The 19,617-nt window shown below is 49.1% G+C and overlaps 1 protein-coding gene and 2 long non-coding RNA genes across 8 annotated transcripts in view; 1 reads left to right on the forward strand and 2 right to left on the reverse strand.

Moving 5' to 3' along the window:
* The window catches only part of LOC108445222, a 7,985-nt gene extending 1,575 nt beyond the window's left edge, over positions 1 to 6,410 (reverse strand). Inside the window, exons 1-5 of one of the 5 annotated variants that reach the window (XR_001859997.1) lie at positions 6,300 to 6,410; positions 5,865 to 5,921; positions 4,182 to 4,307; positions 2,370 to 2,445; positions 1,536 to 1,558 (exon numbers count right to left, since the gene is read on the reverse strand). This is a non-coding gene — a long non-coding RNA (uncharacterized LOC108445222). The other 4 variants (XR_001859996.1, XR_001859999.1, XR_001859998.1 and 1 more) reach the window with 4 other exon arrangements.
* The window catches only part of LOC103611669 (E3 ubiquitin-protein ligase TRIM39-like), a 30,651-nt gene that overhangs the window by 2,793 nt on the left and 8,241 nt on the right, over positions 1 to 19,617 (reverse strand). The window lies entirely within an intron of this gene.
* On the forward strand, positions 8,847 to 13,018 carry LOC108445223. Of its 2 annotated transcripts, none has more exons than XR_001860002.1 (4): positions 8,847 to 9,076; positions 9,294 to 9,402; positions 11,268 to 11,402; positions 12,184 to 13,018. It is a non-coding gene; the product is annotated as an uncharacterized LOC108445223 (long non-coding RNA). The 2 variants fall into 2 exon arrangements; XR_001860001.1 differs by having other exon boundaries at positions 12,205 to 13,018.

Below are 19,617 nucleotides of genomic sequence, written 5' to 3' on the forward strand. Positions count from 1 at the left end.
ACTGGTTATATACATATATATATATATATATATATATAGAGTAAAGAACTGTTATTCCTATTTCCCACATCTTTGCCTAAAGGCCCTTGATTTCAAAATATAATAACTTGGAGGGAAAAGGGGTTATATCTGCCACTTCAAGGGGGGCCTCTGCCTTCCTTAGCAGACACCTGTCTTTCAAAACCGAGACACCAGCCCTGGGGGCAATAGGCAGTTCCCCAATACACACTGTGTCCGGCCTGAGCAAGGCCCAGGGGCACCATCTGGGTCCAGGCAGGCCCACAGTGGTGTCTGTGCCCCAGCTGACTCCTTCCCCTTCCCAGCACCAGCTCCTGCAGGGACAACTGTTCTCCACAGGCCCCAGAGCTCAGAGATACATCCAGTCTCTGCTCATGGAACTTCATGCCCTTATCCATCATCAACAGGAAGACAAGGCTGATATCCAAGGGGAGTTCCATTCTCACGGGATTGCTCCTCCAGAGGAGATCCTTATTTCAGTTCCCTTCAATGTCCTGCCTGGTCACTAAATGGGCTGCGGCACAAAGAAATTCCCTTCCCTCAGGGAATCGTTTCTACTGAGTGACCCTGGGAGAGAACTCACTTCTCTACTCAACTGGGGACCCAAAGGCAAGTCTCAAAACTCCTACCACAGGAAAAAGCCAACTCACTTGCGAGACTTCCTGAAGGCCTGACCAAGGCCTGCTGGGCAGCACTGAGGGCAGGAATGACCCCACGCCATCTCTCCAGACAGCATCTGTGCACCCTGGGAGACAACGCTCTTTGCCATGGGGAAGGTGTGGCGGCATCCCCCACCTGCCCCCCCCCAGGAATGTTCACTGGGCCTCAGCCTTGCTCAGTGGCCATGGATTTGGACATGGGCCCTGTGCCTGGCCAGGGGAAGATCCCAGGACACTGGGCAGAGAGTGCTGGGTGCTGCCAGTGCCCTCCCCTGCCCCCACCTCATGCACTGCCCACAAAGATGACCCTGAGCTGAGCAGGGGAGCACATGGGGGAGGCTCATCATGGGCACAGACACGTAGGGTGTGCACAGCCTGGCCTTGCCCAACGTGGCACCAGGATTGAGGGATTAGGAGAAGGGCTGTGGAGAAAGGGACAGAGACGGGGAAGGAGTTCCAGGGGGGAACCTTAACAAATATCAAGCAATAAGAGAACTCAAAATTCACACTGCCTTCAGGGATAAAGCAGAGAGGAGGGCCTTGGACCCCTGCAGAGAACACTCCAGCATGGAGGTCTTTCAGTGGCATGGAAGAGACATCTATAAATCATCTATTGACTGTCCATCCCCATGCTCTTTGAGGAGCTCTGGAGGATGATCCCACAGGAGGTTTCTCTCTAGAGCACCTTTTCCCTTCAGAGAGATCTGCTGGGCAATGGACATGCTCACCTTGTTCATTACGCAGGTGCTCAAGGTCACGCCTTGTGGAGTCCTGCATGCTCTGGAAAGCTTCCTGAAGAATTTGCATTTGTTGGGAGATTTCATGCAGGTTCTGCTTCAACATGTCTTCCATGGCCCTTTTATTTTCCTCCAGTGTCCTTCCTGTGAAGAAAGAACTGTGTCACTGGGACACTGCCATTGTCTTCTTGAGGGGGAGACCAGCGCTCTGCAATGACATTGCCCAAAAGCTCAATTTGAAAGTCACTGCCAGGGGACACCTTCCCTTCTTGGGGTCTCTCAGTCCTTCGGAGCCTTCCTGAAGGCCTGACCAAGGCCTGCTGGGCAGCACTGAGGGCAGGAATGACCCCACGCCATCTCTCCAGACAGCATCTGTGCACCCTGGGAGACAACGCTCTTTGCCATGGGGAAGGTGTGGCGGGACCCCCCCCCCGCCCCCCCCGCACAACACTGGGCCCCGCACAGTGTCCAGTGCCCTCCCCTGCCCCCACCTCATGCACTGCCCACAAAGATGACCCTGAGCTGAGCAGGGGAGCACATGGGGGAGGCTCATCATGGGCACAGACACGCAGGGTGTGCACAGCCTGGCCTTGCCCAATGTGGCACCAGGATTGAGGGATTAGGAGAAGGGCTGTGGAGAAAGGGACAGAGACGGGGAAGGAGTTCCAGGGGGGAACCCTAATAAATATCAGGCAATGAGAGAACTCACAATTCACACTGCCTTCAGGGATAAAGCAGAGAAGAGAGCCTTGGACCCCTTCAGGGAACCCTCCAGCATGGAGGTCTTTCAGTGGCATGGAAGAGACATCTATAAATCATCTATTGACTGTCCATCCCCATGCTCTTTGAGGAGCTTTGGAGGATGAGCTCACATGAGAGATTCTTATGACTCACATGAGCAGGAACAGCTCATCCCTTCTGAGATGAAGTTCTGCTGGGCACTGGCCCTGCTCACCTTGTTTGTCTTCCAGGTCTTTTGTGAGGAGCTTAAGGTCAGTCTATTTGGTGTCCTGCCCTTTCAGGAAATCTTCCTGCAGAGTTCAAAATTTTTGTAGACTTTGTGATGTTCCTCCTTTCTTACGGATGTCTGTAGCAGGACTTTCCCCTCTGCCACAGAGAGCTTATCTGTTCTGCCTCTTAGCTGGTGCATAACTCATGGCATTTTCCCTCTCACATGAATTGGTGAGACAACCCAGGCTGGACCTCTGTCCAGTGGAGAATTATCTCTGGCGCCAGGGAGGTGGAATCCCCAGCTGACAATAAACATCTCGCCCTGAGAGCAAGATGTAGAGAGATAAGCTGGAATTTCTGACTGACAGACATTTCACTTTACAAACTATAAATCTACACAAACTTTCACAAAAAGTAGAAGTCTTCTGCACACTAACACTTAGGGCTGCTCCCCAAAGCTTGGATGCAAGCTCCCTGGTTACTCTTCCTGAAGCTGAGTGAAAGGGCTCTATGTGTACTCCATCATCAATTTGGTGGTAAGTTACACTGACTCCTAGTCTGTACTATTTATTCGCTAGCTGTAATATAGGTACCTTTTATTGTGGACTGAATTTGAATCTACTAGTAGTTCTTTGTTTATCCTGTGTACTAAGTAACTCTGTTTAAAGTCTTCTGTCTGTTAATCTTGTGTCTATTCAACAAAGAATTCATTTTATAATAGATCTAATCAGCCATTTTTGAGAACTTGTCAGCAAGATCAATTTGGAGTGCAGGCCACTTCAAATAGAGCTACTGCCAGAAGTCTGAGCCTAAGGCAGGACTCGTCTAAAAGCTCTTGTCTCCATTCATAGCAATGCCATGGCCATTTTATTTGCCTTCACTGTTCTTCCTGTGAAGAAATGTAGCGCTGTATTTCCCCACTCCTTTTCTTATTAAATTGTCTGCCTTTTCCACATTGTCCCCCCTTCCCTTTCCCTAGTCCTGGCCACACCCTCGGGTTCTCCCTATTGGTTCCAGTACCCCAACTCCGCCCATGTACTGCCCCTGCGCCCTGAGAAAATCCCAAGCTCTCTGACCATGTGTTCTCTCTCTGCCTCTGGGAGCTGGTTTGTCATCATGTAAATAAAGGTTCTTCTGAGGTTGCTATGCAGGGACCCTTCTGCCTCCTTAATCGTCACCGTGTTGCAGAGCCCAGCTAGCCAGAGCAGGAGCATGGGGCTGTCCAGAAGGACTACAGGTGAGCGAAACAACCGCTCTCCCCAAAGCAGCCTCGCTGCACTCTCTGGGAAGGTTGTGGCTTGCTAAACCAATGCAGGAAAATAAACCACCGCAATAAAGAAAGAACTGTGTCACTGCCATTTTCTTCTTGAGGGGAAGACCAGCTCTCTGCAATGACTATTTGCTGCAGAGTTTGAATTTGTTCCAAAATATTCTCATGGTCCTTTCTCCATATGGAATTCTAAGCCATCGTTGTCCTTCCTCTGAAAAAACACTTTGTGTTCCAATAAAAAAGAATCTTCCCCTGGAAACTATCCACTGGGAAGAGGAGGGACAGGAGTACAGCTGCCCTTAGAACCCAGGTGGGATGGGATCCAGCAGAGTCCAGGCTGTTCTGGTCTGTGCTGGGAAAACCCCACTGCTGGGGCAATTCTGCGTTCTGGGTGCCTGGGGTCCTGGGTATCTGCACGGGGATGCTAAATACAGTTAAAAGGTAGTTTTACCAAAGTAATCACAAGAACAGACCGAACATGTTTGCAGGAGTAACACATCATGCAGTCAGCCTAACAAAATTGTTCTTTGAAAGAGGCACCATTACTTTTCTCTTCCTTGGCTTTGAAATCCATTTCCACCAGGAGTTTGCTCTGGGAAGGAGCCTTGGCCTTGCTCCTGGAGCTCCAGTCTTCCTCCTTCACTTGGAGACTTCTTCCTCTTTCATGTTTATCTGTTGAAAGGAGTCTCAGCACCATTATGAGCCCTTCTAAACATGGGCTTGGAGCTCCTGTGCTGCTGCTCAGGAATATTAACAGGAACCCCATGGCCTCCTCACTGCCCAACAGCCTGGCCATGGGAGAGAGCCCAGGCCATGGAAATTGCCAAGTGTTCCTTAAGGCAAGAACATTCCCCTGCTAGCACCCCAGCTGGAAAGAGCTGGACCAGGAGAACAGCTGGCCTTAGAACCCATGGGGGTATGGGATCCCACAGAAGATCCTGGTCTGGTATGTTTGTCTTGGTCTGTGCTTGGAAAAGCCCACTGCCAGGGCAGCTCTGCACCCTGGGAGCCTGGGGATGTTAATGAACAGGCTGTGCGGGAGAACACATTGCTCAGTCAGCCCAGGAAACATGAGACCATGTGAACCAAGATCCTGACATCTGTGCTGGGGGTTATTGATCAATGTATTTCACTGCTCTGATGCTCTGCTGGGCCTTGAAAGGTGTCTTGGCTGCCACGGAGTTCAAGTGTAGCACCACATGGGCTTTCACAGGGAGGTTGCTCGGGCCTCACTCTGCCCCTTCTCCTCCTGACACCATACACTAGGATTGTTCTGCTCCCGCACTTCTCCTCCCATAACCTCCCCTGACAGCTCTCCTTCATGCCTGGAAATTCCTTAACAAGTCAGTTGGGTTCTTGAGGCTTGGCTTGGTAAATTGGTTTTTCCTCTGTCAGCACATGGCAGAGCTGCTCAGGGTGGGAAGGAGCACAGGAGGTGTGTAGTGGGACCTCCTACTCAGAGCAGGGTCTGCCCTGAGGACCAAGCTGAGAGCTCAGGGTTCCATCCAAATGACTACTGAACACTCCGGACACCAGAGAGGTCAGATTTGTATCTCCCAGTGGTGCTGCACAGAGGAAACTCACAGCCAGGAGAAAGCTTTGCAGATGGAACAAAAATTAGAATTTCGACAGTTAGAGTGGGTATTTTGTATCTGTGTGTCCATATGTTTGTGTGTCTGTGTGTCTGATGGATGTGGTAGATCTTGGTTCCAGCTACAGCTTCAACTGCGAGGAGATAGAGAACTCTAAGAGTAGAACATGAGCCAATTAAAAAATTCCTATACGACAACACGGACATTTCTGGGAATAAAGCTCCAGGCTCTGATGAACAAGCTCCCCTGGAGGCATGGGGGAGAAAGAATCCAATGGGCAGACGAAAGGAAGTTTCTAATCCTACCTAGGAAAAGACCCGCAATCCCATCCACCTGCCTCCTCTTGCCTGCAGATACCATGGTCTACACAAGCTCCTAACTGCATGACCAATCGATTCAGAGCCTGTCTCTACCAAGCCCAAGGAACACCCTCCACCAGAGCTGGACATGTGTCTTGTCAAGGATTTCTTCCCTCTGACCAAATAAATCCCACCTGACAGCCAGGCCTTCTGGCAGGTCACTACCTCAGACGGACAGAGCTCCAGATGCGTCCCTTTTCTCTGTAATGACACATCACATCCCCGAAGTTTCCCAGGGATGAATCGCAGGCAAGAGCCGTGGGATCCGGCACACTTACCCTGATTCTCAGAGAGGTCTCTCTCTTTCTTGACAGTTCCGTTCTTGACCTCGGGTACTGGGCATCAGGTTCATATGGAAAGGGAAACAAAACAGCAAAAGAGGACACGTCACTAGGATCATTCCCTAAGGAACTGCAAGAGCACATGGAACAGGTTCTGGGGAAGAACAGAGCACACAGGCAGACCAAGAACCACGAGAACCAGGAGCCTGAGCTCAGTGTTGTGGTATTTTTGATTGTGGCACCCGCTGGTGCTCTCCAGGGCCATGAAGCTATGTTTGCCGACAGCGCAGTCTAGGAACACATGATCTTTCCCCGGGTTGAGGGACCAATGGAGACAGAGGAATTCTTCTAATTCACACCAGGAAAAGTCCCCCAATCCCAGCCTCTTGCATCCTCTTGCCTGTAGATACCATGGTCCACCCAAGCTCTCACCTGCCTGTGGAGGTATCTCCCTTCCGTCTCTGGACAACGGCTGAGGAGATGAAGAGCCTTTACCTGCAGGAGAGCATAGAGTGAAGGAGGTGTAGTCCTTTCAAGGCCCAGGCTCCGCTTGGTATTTCATCCTACTTGTCAGACCAGTCTCACAAGAGGCTGAGAAATGCTTCCTTCCAGTCAAAGAGTGAAATCAAAGCCCAGAAATGATGCATTAAACCTTCAGCCACTTCACCTGACCTGAAGGCTCGGTCAAGATCCTTCTCCAACAAGCCTGAGGAACACGGTTTGGAAAAGCAGGACACATTTCTCTTCTAACAGGTACAATCCTCTCACCACATTAATCACTTCTCACAGGTCACATCCACTTCAGAGCACTGGCAGGGGTTCTGCAGGTAATGTACTCAGGGGATAGGCCTCGGCTGGTATTGCTTCTCTCTGCAGTGACACATCACATCCCAGAAGTTCCCAAGGATGCTCAGAGGCAAGAGCAATTGGATCCACCATACTCACCTGGATTGCCAACTCTCTCTAGCCCTTCTGGGACAATCGGCTTCTCGCCTTCTGGGCATCAGGTTCATTGGGAAGATACAAAACCAGGAAAAGAGGAAACTTAATTAAGACCTTTCCCTAAGGAGCTGCAACAATGCACTGAACACCTCTTTTAGTGGAACACATCCCTTCTTATTTTACTTGAAGGCCCCTGGGATGAAGGGGTTTTAAATTACTCCCTTTGCCTCCATCATTTTTAAAAGGAAGACAAACAGCTCTTACCAGATTCACAGAATCACAGAATGAACTAGTCTGGAAAAGACCTTTGAGATCATCAAGTCCAACTTACAACCTAATCCCTCCTCATCAACTAAACCGTGGCACTGAGTGCCACATCCAGTCTTTTTTTAAACATGTCCAGGGATGGTAACTCTACCACCTGCCTGGGCAGACAATTCCAGTGCCTAATCACTCTTTCGGTGAAGTATTTTTTTCCATATGTCTAACCTAAACTTCCCCGGGTGCAGCTTAGGACTGTGTCCTCTCATTCTTTCAGTGGTTACCTGGGAGAAGAGACCCACCCCCACCTGGCTACAAACTCCTTTCAGGGAGTTGTAGAGAGTGATAAGGTCTTCCCTGAGCCTCCTTTTCTCCAGGCTAAACAACCCCAGCTCTCTCAGCCATTCCTCACAGGGCTTGTATTCCAGGCCCTTCCAGGTCCTTCTCCAGACATCTCCTGGTTTTGTCTGCTCTCCTGTGTCTCTTTCTCAGAGTTCAGTCCACAATGCATAGAAAAAAGCGTCCAAAAGCTCTGTAGGCAACCCAGGCTAGGGAACAGAAGGCAGAGTCAGAACAAGATTCTGAAGAACTCTCAGCTGGTCCCAATCCCATCTTGGGTGCAGTGTAACTAAATTAATACCTTCTGCCTCTGCAGAGTGCAGAACAAGACATTTGTCCCCATTTAATGTTTTCCAGAGTCAGAGGAAACGGACCATAGTCCATGTGCACATTCCTACAGACTAACTCCACTCCTAGAGGTTATCCTGGCCAAGCTGTAGAGAAACTACTTGACCTTGGCTGGCTGTTCCTCTCTCTCTCTCCTCTCCTGAACTGGGCAGGGGGAGAAAATATGACTGAAGAGCTCATTGGTTGATATAAAGCCTGGGAGATCCCTCACCTGTTGCCATCATGGCAAATCAGACTCGACTTGCAGAAGATTATTTTACATTATTGGCAAATCACAACAGAGCAGCAAGGGGAGAAAAAAAGATAGAAATAAAAGTACCTCACTGTCCCCCTCCCCTCCTCCTCTTCCACAGGGCTGGCTGCACAAGACATTGCCTCAGCAGACCTTCCCACAGAGCAGCCGTTCCCTTTGGACCAGATCCATGAGAGCAGCCATGACCAGCTGAAGGCAGGAGGCAGAGATAGGGACTGACCTGCTTGTTCCCCAGGAAAGTCTGCTCAGGGCACAGCTCATTGCTGTACTCTGCTCTCCCTCTCTTTCTTCCACTCTGTTTCCCTCTGCTCTCTGCTTTTTGTGACTTTTTGTTTTCTCTGCCAAGGGCCACATTCCAAAGAAGCAGAAGGACTTGGGCAAATTGGTCAGGAATTAAGGAGCCCCTTGCCCAAGGGTGCCTGCCTGTCAGGAAAGCTTTCCTGGTGTTGAAGGGGAGACTAGACTCAGGTAAACAAGAAAGCTCCAGTAAGGAATATAAATTCAGAGATCCCATCAGGGACCCATCAGAAGTCACAGCCCCTGGGCCCATGGCTGTCCCATGGGTCAAACCCAAGGCGCTGTACAGAAAATGCCAGGGATGCTTTTCCAGGATTGAACCACACTCTATTTCTTTAAACTCACTTTTGCTATTTTGCTTTAATCAGAAAGGAGGGTAAGAATGTAAGTAGAATAAAACACTCAATATCGGGAGGGTTTTCTCCCCTGAAAACAGACCAATAGAGTGAAGGGTTCTTAAAGATTAACAAGGAATATGTGCAAAAAATCCAGTAACGTACCTTGAGAGAAATAACTCCCCATCGTTTTCTCTCCTGGGCTGAACTGGGTCTCACTGGTTGGGCAATGCTACACTTACAGGCAGCCCTCAGTGTCCTTGGATTTAGGCACTTCCAGGAAATGGGGCTCAAAAATCACTGTTGAGACTTTGGCACATGATGTCACCCCAGACTGGCAGGTCACCAGGATAAGGGGACAGAGTCCTGTTCCAGGGACAGTTCCTCTCTGGGGATGAGATTTAGTGCTGGGGCCTCTTTAGGAGTGTCTGCAGGTAACTGAAGAGGAAAGATTGCAGGGCACAGATGATGTGCACCTGTTGGCGTCAGGAATATGCCTCTGCTCTTGATGACTGATGAACTCACACATTTATCTCAGAGCAGTCATGGAAAGATGGTTTTGGTTCCAGGAATGGGAACTTTTCCCAGTCAGAGAGAAATTGCTCTCTCTGTCCCACTCTCTGTCTCTTTGTCTCTCTCTCTCATATTTAGAAGGAGCCCTGGAAACTTGTTTAACCAAGATACTTATTTTATCCCTGGCTGGATCTGCAATCCTGAGCCAAAGTCATTCTGAAGCATGGAGAAAAAAAGGAAAAGGAAGGTGGGGAGAAGGAGAGGAGAGGGGAGGGGAGGGGAGGGGAGGCAGATTTTGAACAGGAATGGCCAATGGACTTTGAATGGGAATTCTATGAATTACTAACTTTGTGGTCTCACACCAACCCTTAGGGATTGTTCCCCCACTCTCTGCAGCTCAGCTGGTCCTTGATGAGCCAAAGACCCTGAAAGCCCTGGAGGCTCTGGAGGGCAGCAGGTCCCCTTCAAGCCTCAGCAAAGCCCAGTGAAGGCCCCAGGACACTCCACCAAGCAGTGGCCTCTTCCCAATGCTTGTGAGGGGTCATGCTATATTCCAAAGTCCCCTGGGAACTTTGCCAGGCATTTTGGTGGCTCACAAGAGGCCCTGCTATCTTTCAGAGAGGGTCTGGGATAGTTCCAAGCTTTACTGGGGCATTGGCAAGAACCTTCTTCCCTCCATAATACCCAGGGCTCTTACTGGGCTCTCCCTGAATGCAGGTGGCTTCCTCCTGCCTCCAAGGTGCCCCAGGTCCTGTGTCAGAGTTTGGATGAATCCTGGCTGGACCCCGGTGCTCCCCAGTCTGCCCTGGAGCCTCCTCTGGTCTTTGCTGTGACTCACAAGGGACCCAGTGTGGCTTCCCACCCTTAACGGGGAGGGAGCACCCAAGATTTGTAGATTCTCATGGTTGGAAAGAATTTTAAAAGTCAGAGTTTCTGCAAAAGCTTATGTAGATTTATTATTAAATGACACACCTGGCATGGAAATTGGTATAAGTCAGTCCTTGACCATCTGGAATAAGCACATGGCAGTGTGTTTTGAATAAACAGATGGAGAGAAAGGGAAGAGAGAAACAGAAACATGAATTAAAGAGAAAGAAAGGAAGAAATAGAGAAAAGCAGATCACCAGTCCTGAGTCCAGCATTGATCCAGCCTGTGGGGTGTCCAGGGTCCTGGGACTTACACACACCTGGGCTTCATGGGTTACCTTTTTACAGAAAATTTTCTTCACCATGGAGAATAAGTTTCTTGCTTTCTATGCAAGTTAGTTATGATGTGCTATCTGTTCTTCCTGACCTTTCTGGAAATGGGGTAGAGGCATCAGGGATCTTTGATGGTCTGGATCCCTCCCTACAGTCCATACTCGCTTCCTGACCTCATTCCTGAACTGCTTCTTCTCTGTGCTGTGTTGTGCTTTTCTCCAGGAGCCAGAACAAGGACATTTGCCCCAGAAAAGTGCTGCCCTACCTCTGTATGGGCCCTTCTCCAGCCTCATCTTGTTCTTTCCCAATGATACCTGCCTGGCTCTGCAGCTCTCGGTTATCAGTGTTTGAGACACACACATCAGCCCTGATCTTCTGGGCTTCTGCATCCAGGTGTCCTCAATGGTGTCCAGGTGCCTCCTTTGGGATTTGCTGGAACAAGAACAGGGCCCTGCTGCCCTCTGGTACACCCTGGGACCTTTGCTGGGCTTTATCAGAGCCAGGGACAAGCCTGCCTGGTGAGAATTCAGGATGACAACAATGTGTTTCAGATTTTGCTCAGCTGTGCACACCTCAACTCAAGGACTTTTCAGTGTCACTTACTCCGCCGGTGTGGAGCTGCAGAGGAAGTCAGGAGGGAGCATGGTCAGGACAGGTGACCCAAACTGGCCAGAGGGATGTTCCAGAGCACAGAGCATCATGCCCAGTATATAAACCGGGGGAGTTGACTGGGAGGTGCTGATCTTTGCTGCACACTGGGCTGGGCATCAGTCAGTGGGTGGTGGTGAGCAATTGCATTGTGCATCACTGCTTTTTCATGGGATTTATTCCTCTTCATCTTTTTCCTTTTCATTAGTATTATTCTTACCTTTTACTTTATTTCAAGTATTAAATTCTTCTTATCTCTTACAGAGAGATGAAGAGGCAGCGATGGTGCAGGAAGTGGTTGGTCAGCTCTGGTAATACAAAGAAAGTCTTTCTTCCACTGCGGTCTTCTACAGAGAAGCTGGTCCAGCATCTCACGGAGGACAGATCCTGTTATCAACAGTAAGTGTTGCTTTGCTCAGGAGAGAGGATATAGAGGGTACACAACACCAGGTTACCCTGTGCTTTTACCTGTGGGATCATGGAGAGGACATGAGGAAATGGGATGAGAAATCTACCTCAGCCCCAGAGGCACGAGTGTGTGAATTGCAGGAAAACCAGTCACAGGTGAGGTGTGGATGGTAGCAAGGGCTAGCAGAGGAATTTTCCTGTAAAACTTTCCTTTCTCATAAGAAAGCAGTTACAGAAATCCAGCTTCCCACAGCTTCTCTGTGAAAGCTTTTGTTCTCATGAGAACTAGATGGACAACAGTTTGTAAGAATGTAAACCATTTCTGCACCTGCAAGTCGTTGTGAGAACATTAGAATTGTTTTCAGTCTTTTGAGAATAATATTTGGAAATGGGTGTCTTACCACTCAACCTATCACCTCGGGAGGTGGTGGGCCAATAGGCCAATCATGTAATTTCTCTTTTGCGAACCACGCTATAAAAGGTATGGGTGATTAAACTGGGTCGCTTTGGCCATACCTTGTAACCTGGACTTGTGTCGTGATTTTGCTGTTCTTTGGGAATAATAGCAACAATGGGGTTCTCCCAGGATTAAGTAAAGCCTTGTATGTTTATAAATTTTTGAATAGTTCTTCTGCAGAGCCTGATCCTCCAATATTTAGGCATTTCTCTAACAGCACACACACAAAATTAAAGGAGAGTCCTTTAGTTCTAATTAGAAATCCAGAAACAGGACAAATCAAAGGTCCATTTCCTCTAATAACCTGGGGCAAAGGGTTTGCTTGTGTTTCTACAGGTACAGGACCCAGGTGGCTTCCTGCGAAGAACGTGAAATCATACCATGCGCAGAAAGACATTGACAACCCCACAAGTATAGAAGAAAGTACACAGATGTGAACTACGCAGAAACTACAACCCATATTTGCAATCTCTTGTTTTTATTGTTGAAACTGTGAACTTTGGGTTTTATGTCAATATAAAAACTGTGAAAAAGGAGAATATAGTAGAGTTCTTTTGGCAAATAATCCTCACCTTTCTATTTAAAGAAGGCACTGAATACCTTTGTGCCTCATCATTAAATGAGGTATAAACAAAATTGAGAAAAATAAAGAAAATTCATTTAAAGATTAAAATTTGAGAAAAGAGTCTTTTGCCAAAAGAGACCTTTAAAGAAACATGAAGTTTAATCAAATGTTAAGTTTGGTTTTTTTCTCTGTTTGTTTTGTTTGCTTTTAGTAGTGTAGCTTTGACAGTTGATCAACCTAAGACCAATGTTTGGGTGACTTTAGCTAATGATTCAGGTTTGGATACTCTATGCTTGGCTACAACAACTCCAGAAAATCCATTTTCAACTTGTTTAGTCAATGTTCCAATAGAAAATTGGTCGATACCAGAAAAAATTGATAGAGCCTTACAAGATACCTTTTTGCAGGATCAAAAGTTTGGGAACATTATTCCCCAGTAAATCCATGGGAATGGTGGACTCCCTATCTTCCTAAAGCCTCTGATGAACCCCAAGAATTAGAAATCCTTGGTTCTGTAAAAGTAAAATTCTGTGTTGAATTCCATTCTGCAAACATTAATCAATCAATGATGAGAGATGTTTCTCCCCATCACCCTGTGTATAAGAACCACTCCTTTTGGTGTAATAGTACTTTTATAGTTTCATCTACACCTAGCTCTATTCCTCTGCAATTACTGAGAGTAATGTTTTTGTATGTGGAGACAGAGCATGGCCTGCTACTCCTTCAAACATTAAGGGAGGTCTGTGTACTTCGGGAGAGCTTACCTTGTTTACTCCTAATACGAAGACAATTGCCAACATAAATTGCAGACAAAAGAGATCTGCTCTGCATCAATATGGACCAGAATGCGGAGATGATTTTACTCCATGGGGTTATGGAAAAAGGCTTTCAGCGTCTCTCCTTATGCCACCAGTTGCCTCAGCATTTGTGTTAAAGCAGTTAGATTGATTGGGATGTTGACTGAGTAAACAATCTACTGCCACATCCCTTGCATTAAGTGGCCTTTTAGTAGATGTTAAAAATGTGAGGCATGCAACTTTGCAAAATAGAGCAGCAATTGATTTTCTTTTGCTGGCCCGTGGACATGGATGCAAAGACTTTGAAGGGATGTGCTGTATGAATCTGTCTGACCACTCAGAATCTATTCATAAGAGCATACAACAACTTAAAGAGGGTGTGTCAAAAATAAGAATTGATGATGGAACTTGGTTGGACAATTTGTTTAGTGGATGGGGCTTAGCACCATGGATAAAGAAGTGTCTTACAACAGACCTATACATTTTGGCAGTCATAGTAATAGTTTTCATAATGGTACCTTGTTTGTTCCAATGTGTACAACAGATGATTGATAAACCTATTAATGGAATTTCTTTAGTGCAGAAAGGAGGGGGAGATGTAGGAAACAGAGGAGTGAAGACTCCTGCAGTTAGTGGAGGATTTGATTTACAACTCTGGAAGAGATTAGGTCTGGCATAATTGACAGAGATTTATAGACATTAAGCAAGAGAATCACAAGCCTGTGTTTCTGTAGTTATAAGTAAATTGGTGTTATGGTGAAGGGTTTTAAGTAAAATAATGTGATTTTATTAGTTAAGGTAAGACTTTAGATGTTGTAAAAGTAGTCTCTGTGTGGACGTGACATGACAGGCTATTGGGTAAGACACAACTGCACTGCAGTGAAAAATAGCATAGGTGATAGGTCGTAAAGTCAAACCAAAGTTTCGTTTTAAGTGAGTATTGGATTAGAAAGTTGTAGAGGGATTCCTTATGGAACAAGGGCATATGATACCGCTGGAAAGATTGGACAACACAGGGTTGCTGAGGAAATGTCCCCCGAAACCGCCCCCTGCCTGCAAGCAAGCCTGGAAAGCACCTGGCTGCAGGCAGCCCTGAAAGTCCTTGGCAAGTTATACACTGGTCGGCTCCCCCGCTGATTAGAGGCCGTCTAGAGGGACTGGGCGTGAATCTTTGCAAAGTAGATAAAAGTTTGCATAGTTAAACAAAAAAGAGAGAACAATGCTTAATCGTATTGGTGTACGTGTCGTTTATCCGGCCAGCTCTCCGGACTCGGTCCCTAACACCTGGCGCCCAAACAGACACTCGGGTGATCTTACTCACTTAAATGCTGTTTGTTTCGCTTAAATGCAGTTCGCCTAAATGTGGCAAGACTCCGAATCATTGCACTGGCAGTGAGGAGCCTGGAGAGCTGGAGCAGGAGTGCCCCGGCAAAAAGCTGAGTGGTGCTAGAGACCGGAGCTCGTGTGGCTGAGCGAGCCCCCGCAGGTAAAACAGCTATGGAGTACGAGGCTGGCACTTGTCTCCTAGCCAGTATCCTCTCTAAGAGAGGCGAGACTGTAAAAGATTGAGATCTCTATGCCCTAATAACGTGGGCCCGGGAACAAGGGTTTTTGAAATGCACTTTGCTTTTGTTTTTGACCGCAGAATGGTGGGAAGTTGGAGTCCACAACTGAGGGTGGAAAGAAAGGTAAAGAAGCTAAAGCTCTGGGATTAACATGGAGAGCTGTGACTAATACTCTCGCAGAAATGAAAGCGGAGAGGAAGGTGGCTGTGGAGGCGCTGGGTGGTGGCGGCCCCAGAAAAGAAAGAGAGGGGGGTCTCACGGAGAGGTGGCCGGAGGCCAGGGCGGAGTCCAGAGTTGTGCGATTCTTCAGGCTGACCGCAGGTCGACTGATGAAGGGCTTGTACACTTGCTGCAGGAGCTGCTGGACCCGGCAGGGAAGGAAGTTACCCCGCAGAAGCCTGAGGGAGAACTGGAAGTGAAGGTGGAAGCAGAGCCTCCTGACTCTGGGGGTGGGGTGCAGGTGAGCAGAGAAGCAAGCGGTCCTAGCTGCCAGCCGAAAAAAGCAGTGTGCCACCCCCTTCTGCCAGACAGTGGATCATCATCCGACTGCGAAGCAGCCTCTACGACTTTGTCGCCTGCAGAGCCAGAGCCAGCCGGGGCTGCCGGGGGTCAGCCCCAAGAGGAGGAGAAGCACCAAGAGATGATGCATGAAGTAATGAAGAAGCTTGCTGAATTGTCTACGCGTCAGGACGCACTGGAGTCTAAGGCTCGCAAAACCACACCATCAGAACTGTGGCATCCTGTGGACCCACCGGTCAAGACGGCCACCAGAATTCCTCTGTTCCCGTCAGGAGAACCAGGCACAGGGCCTACGGCCCTTCCCTCCCAGCAAGAGGAGGTGCAGTTATTGCCTCCGTCAGGCCCGACAGCGAAGACTGATCCATTGCGAAGGAGATGGAATGGAGTTGTCTGTAACGCAATCATTGAAGGAGACTGGGAAGCCATAGATGCCCTAGCCTGCCCTGTACTGATACAGGGGGACACCACAAGGTGGGAGCCCCATGACTGGCAGATCTTGCAGCAAGCCAAGCAAATGGTCACCACGCACGGCCTCCGGACCGAAGCTACATGGAGCATTCTGCAGTTTATCTTTACAACAGATGTCCTGTGTCCTAATGATTGCATTAGTATCGCACAGTTGTTGTTGACCCCTTCACAGTTCCTGCTCTGGGAGTGAACGTGGAAGTGGCTAGCACAAGAAGAAGCTAGCAAACACCAAGGTGATATGCAACGCCCACTGTATGCGATCCAAGTCGACATGCTAACTGGGAACGGAGCTTACGGGGCGACGGTGACGCAGCTGACCATGCCCACAGTCATTCATCAGTTGTTACAGACTCTTGCCCACAAAGCCTTGTTGTCAGTACCCGAAAAGAAGAAGTCTCCTCCATATGCAGCAGTCCGACAGGGGCTGTCGGAGCCATATGGTCAGTTCCTTGACTGTCTGTCAGCCTTGAAGGATGCCAATGAGCTCTCCGAATGCAAGTCTCGTTTATTGTAATAATCTACACATACTTATAGTACTACTAATTAGCTCATACATATTGCAAAAGCTGAGCTCCTTATTGGTGGGAGCTATTCCATGAGATCACTGTGGTCTTATCTTTTCTCTTCCATATGGTTTCTTTCAGCTTACTTATCTGGACTCACATCCTGTTGTTTATACAACTTCTTGCTCAAGGATTTAGTGTCCTTGCCAAGTCTGCATCTTTACTAAGCCTGCTATGTCATCATGACCTTTGCTTTTTAGCCATTCTTCAGAAAGACTCTCAACATCCGAAGAGCTCCAAGAGCAAATGTTCTGGACCCTTGCCTTTGAAAATGCTAATAGACAAACTAAGACGATTCTTGCCACACTGCCCCAGGGAGCAGGAGTTGATGAGATGCTCGTGCGTGCTAGCCGTGTGGAACAGTCATCTCAAACAGCTGCTTTTACCACAATGCTGCAGAATGTCCTGCAAGAACAGGGACAAGTCATCGCCGCAGCACTGGACGGGAGGGATGCAAAGTAAAAAGGGGGTGAGGGCTGCTGGCCCACCTCCTGGTCCCCAGACAGGCAGAGTAGCCTGTTTCCGGTGCAGTGAAGAGGGGCACATGAGGCGCACTTGCCGGAAAACGGTGTGGTGCCATGACTGCAATTCTGCCACCATAGCACGCCACCATGCGGGAAACGGCCAGCACAGCGCAGTGGGGCCATGCGCCAGGACACAGGTGAGCGCCCCAAAGAGCCACGAGTCAAGTGCAACCCCGGTGGTTTCCTTCAACAGAACCAGCCAGCCACCCGGGGGAGCCTTGGAGTGGATGCGGCAACCTCAGTAGAAGTCACACTGACGAACCACCAGTTCACCCTAATCCCGACTACAGCCAAGGGCCCCCGTCATCAGACGGCCCTCGTCTGGGTGGCCTACTCGTGGGGCGGTCATCAACCAGCCGGCAGGGAGTAGTGGTGCTGCCTGGAGTCATCAACGCCAATTACAGCGGTGAAATTAAGATCATGGCCTACGTGCTGCAGCCACCCGTGACTATCCTGCAGGGCAGTCCATTGCCCAAATCGTCCCCATTCCCCTAATGACCAACGGGGGAATCAGCAACAGCAGTGTCCACAGAGACCACACTTTTGGGTCCTCTGAGTTCAACGTGTTTTGGACATTGAACCTGGCCCAAAGACCTCAGTGGCAAGTGATCCTGTGAAGGGGGGCAGAAGCCATCAAAATATGGCCGCTTTTCGACACTGGGGCCGACGTTACCATAATTAACCAGGCGGTATGGCTACCTGGTTGGGGACCGGAAAAACCAGCAGCCCAGCTGGTAGGGATGGGGGAAATACAAATTCCCCCAAGTAAGTGCAACCCCAATTGCCCTAGAGTTTGAGGACAATCAAAGCATTGTGTGTTGGCCCTATGTTATAAAGCTGCCTCAGACCCTGCAAGGCCTGATCAGACGTGACATCCTTGCGCAGCTAGGCCTTGTGCTCACCACAGACCAGCATTTATGCTGACAGCCAATGCCGATCAGCCGCCCATACAGACTCTCACCCTGGTTAACAGATGATCCTGTCTGGGTCGAGCAGTGGCCGGTAACAGATGAAAGGCTGAAGATAGTAGAAGAGCTTGTTGCAGAACAGCTAGCAGCAGGACACATAAAGCCTTCAGTCAGTCCATGGAACACCCCCATCTTTGTGATCCCAAAGAAGTCGGGAAAGTGGCCCCTCCTTCACGACCTTCGACAAGTGAATGCGTGCATGCAAACCATGGGGGCGCTGCAACTTGGGCTACCGGCTCCTACAATGATCCCAGTGGGATGGCAAATCACTGTAATTGACTTAAAGGACTGCTTTTTCACAATCCCACTGCATCCAAAGGACACTGAATGTTTTGCCTTTACAGTGCCCACAAAGAATCGCAGTGAGCCTACTAGGTGCTACGAGTGGGTTGTCCTGCCCCAGGGGATGAAAAATTCCCCCATGCTGTGTCAGCTATATGTTGACTGAGCGCTACGTCCGATTCAACAACGCTATGCAGAAGCACTCATCTACCATTATATGGATGACATCCTGATAGCTACTGCTAAAGAGTTCCCAGATAAAGAGATGCAATGGGTCAGAGAGCAACTGAATGAGACTGGATTAGAGATCACCCCCAAGAAGATCCAGAGGACTGCACCATGGAAGTACTTGGGCTGGCTTGTATCAGAATTGCAAATTAGGCCCTAAAAGATCAAGCTAAACACAGAAATCTCCACGCTCCATGATGCGCAATGGCTGCTAGGAGATCTACAATGGGTCCGCGGAGTTGCGGGAATCACGAACGCTGACCTCACCCCCTTCCTGCCATGGCTGCATGGGACGAACACTGCCGAACCTCCAGAATGCTCCCTGGACCAAGCAGCAGCTCTCGCCAAGGTCACAGATAAGCTGCGGCACGCATGGGTGTGGCACAGAGAAGAAGGAGTCCCACTTGCCATCCTCATCACCCTGACCGGCGCAGAGGGCTCACATGCCATCATCCACCAATGGCAAAAGAAAAAGGGGGAGGATATCCGGATTCTCGAATGGATCTTCCCGCTGACTCAGCCACGCTTCAGACTGCAGTCCAGGGTAGAGATGGTGGCGTTTTTAATCCGAAAGAGTCATGACGGAGTGGTGGAGTTGGACGACAGCGAGGCAGAGGACATCAGTATACCGGTCCAGACAGGGGACTTGGAGTGGATGCTACACCAGGGGGAGGCACTGCAAGAAGCTCTGCTCGGATTCACTGGCGTGGTCCATAACAAGCACCCACAGGGAAGGCTGGCGCAGTTGCTGGGATGGGGCGCTATGAGTGGCTGGACCGCCCGCTGAATATAGATCGGACGGTACTTGGGCGCACAGTGTTCACAGAAGCGGGGAGGAAGACGAAGCAGGCCGCCTGTGCGTGGAAAGAGAATGACCACTGGAAGATTCATGTCATAGTGGGAGAACCAGCCGACAGCTTGCAAACACTCGAACTGCATGCCATGATATGGGCGTTACAACAGTGGTCAAAGGAACTGGTGAATGTAGTCAGCGATTCCCTATATGTCGTTGGAGTAGCCCAACGGATCCACGATGCAGAAATCTGGCGTACCAACAACGAACATCTGGACAGACTGCTCATTACATTGAGGCACACCCTGCAACAACGGACACACCCCTACTGTATCCTGCACGTTTGGAGCCACCAGTGGAACATCGGGCTGGGAGAGGGCAATGCCCGTGCAGATGAGGCAGTGACCTGTGCCCCCATAGTGCATCTCCCACCTGTGAACACTTTTGAGCAAGCCAGATGTAGCCATGATTTGTTCC

This window comes from Corvus brachyrhynchos, unplaced genomic scaffold, assembly GCF_000691975.1.
Source record: "Corvus brachyrhynchos isolate BGI_N302 unplaced genomic scaffold, ASM69197v1 scaffold583, whole genome shotgun sequence".
Taxonomy (NCBI): domain Eukaryota; kingdom Metazoa; phylum Chordata; class Aves; order Passeriformes; family Corvidae; genus Corvus; species Corvus brachyrhynchos.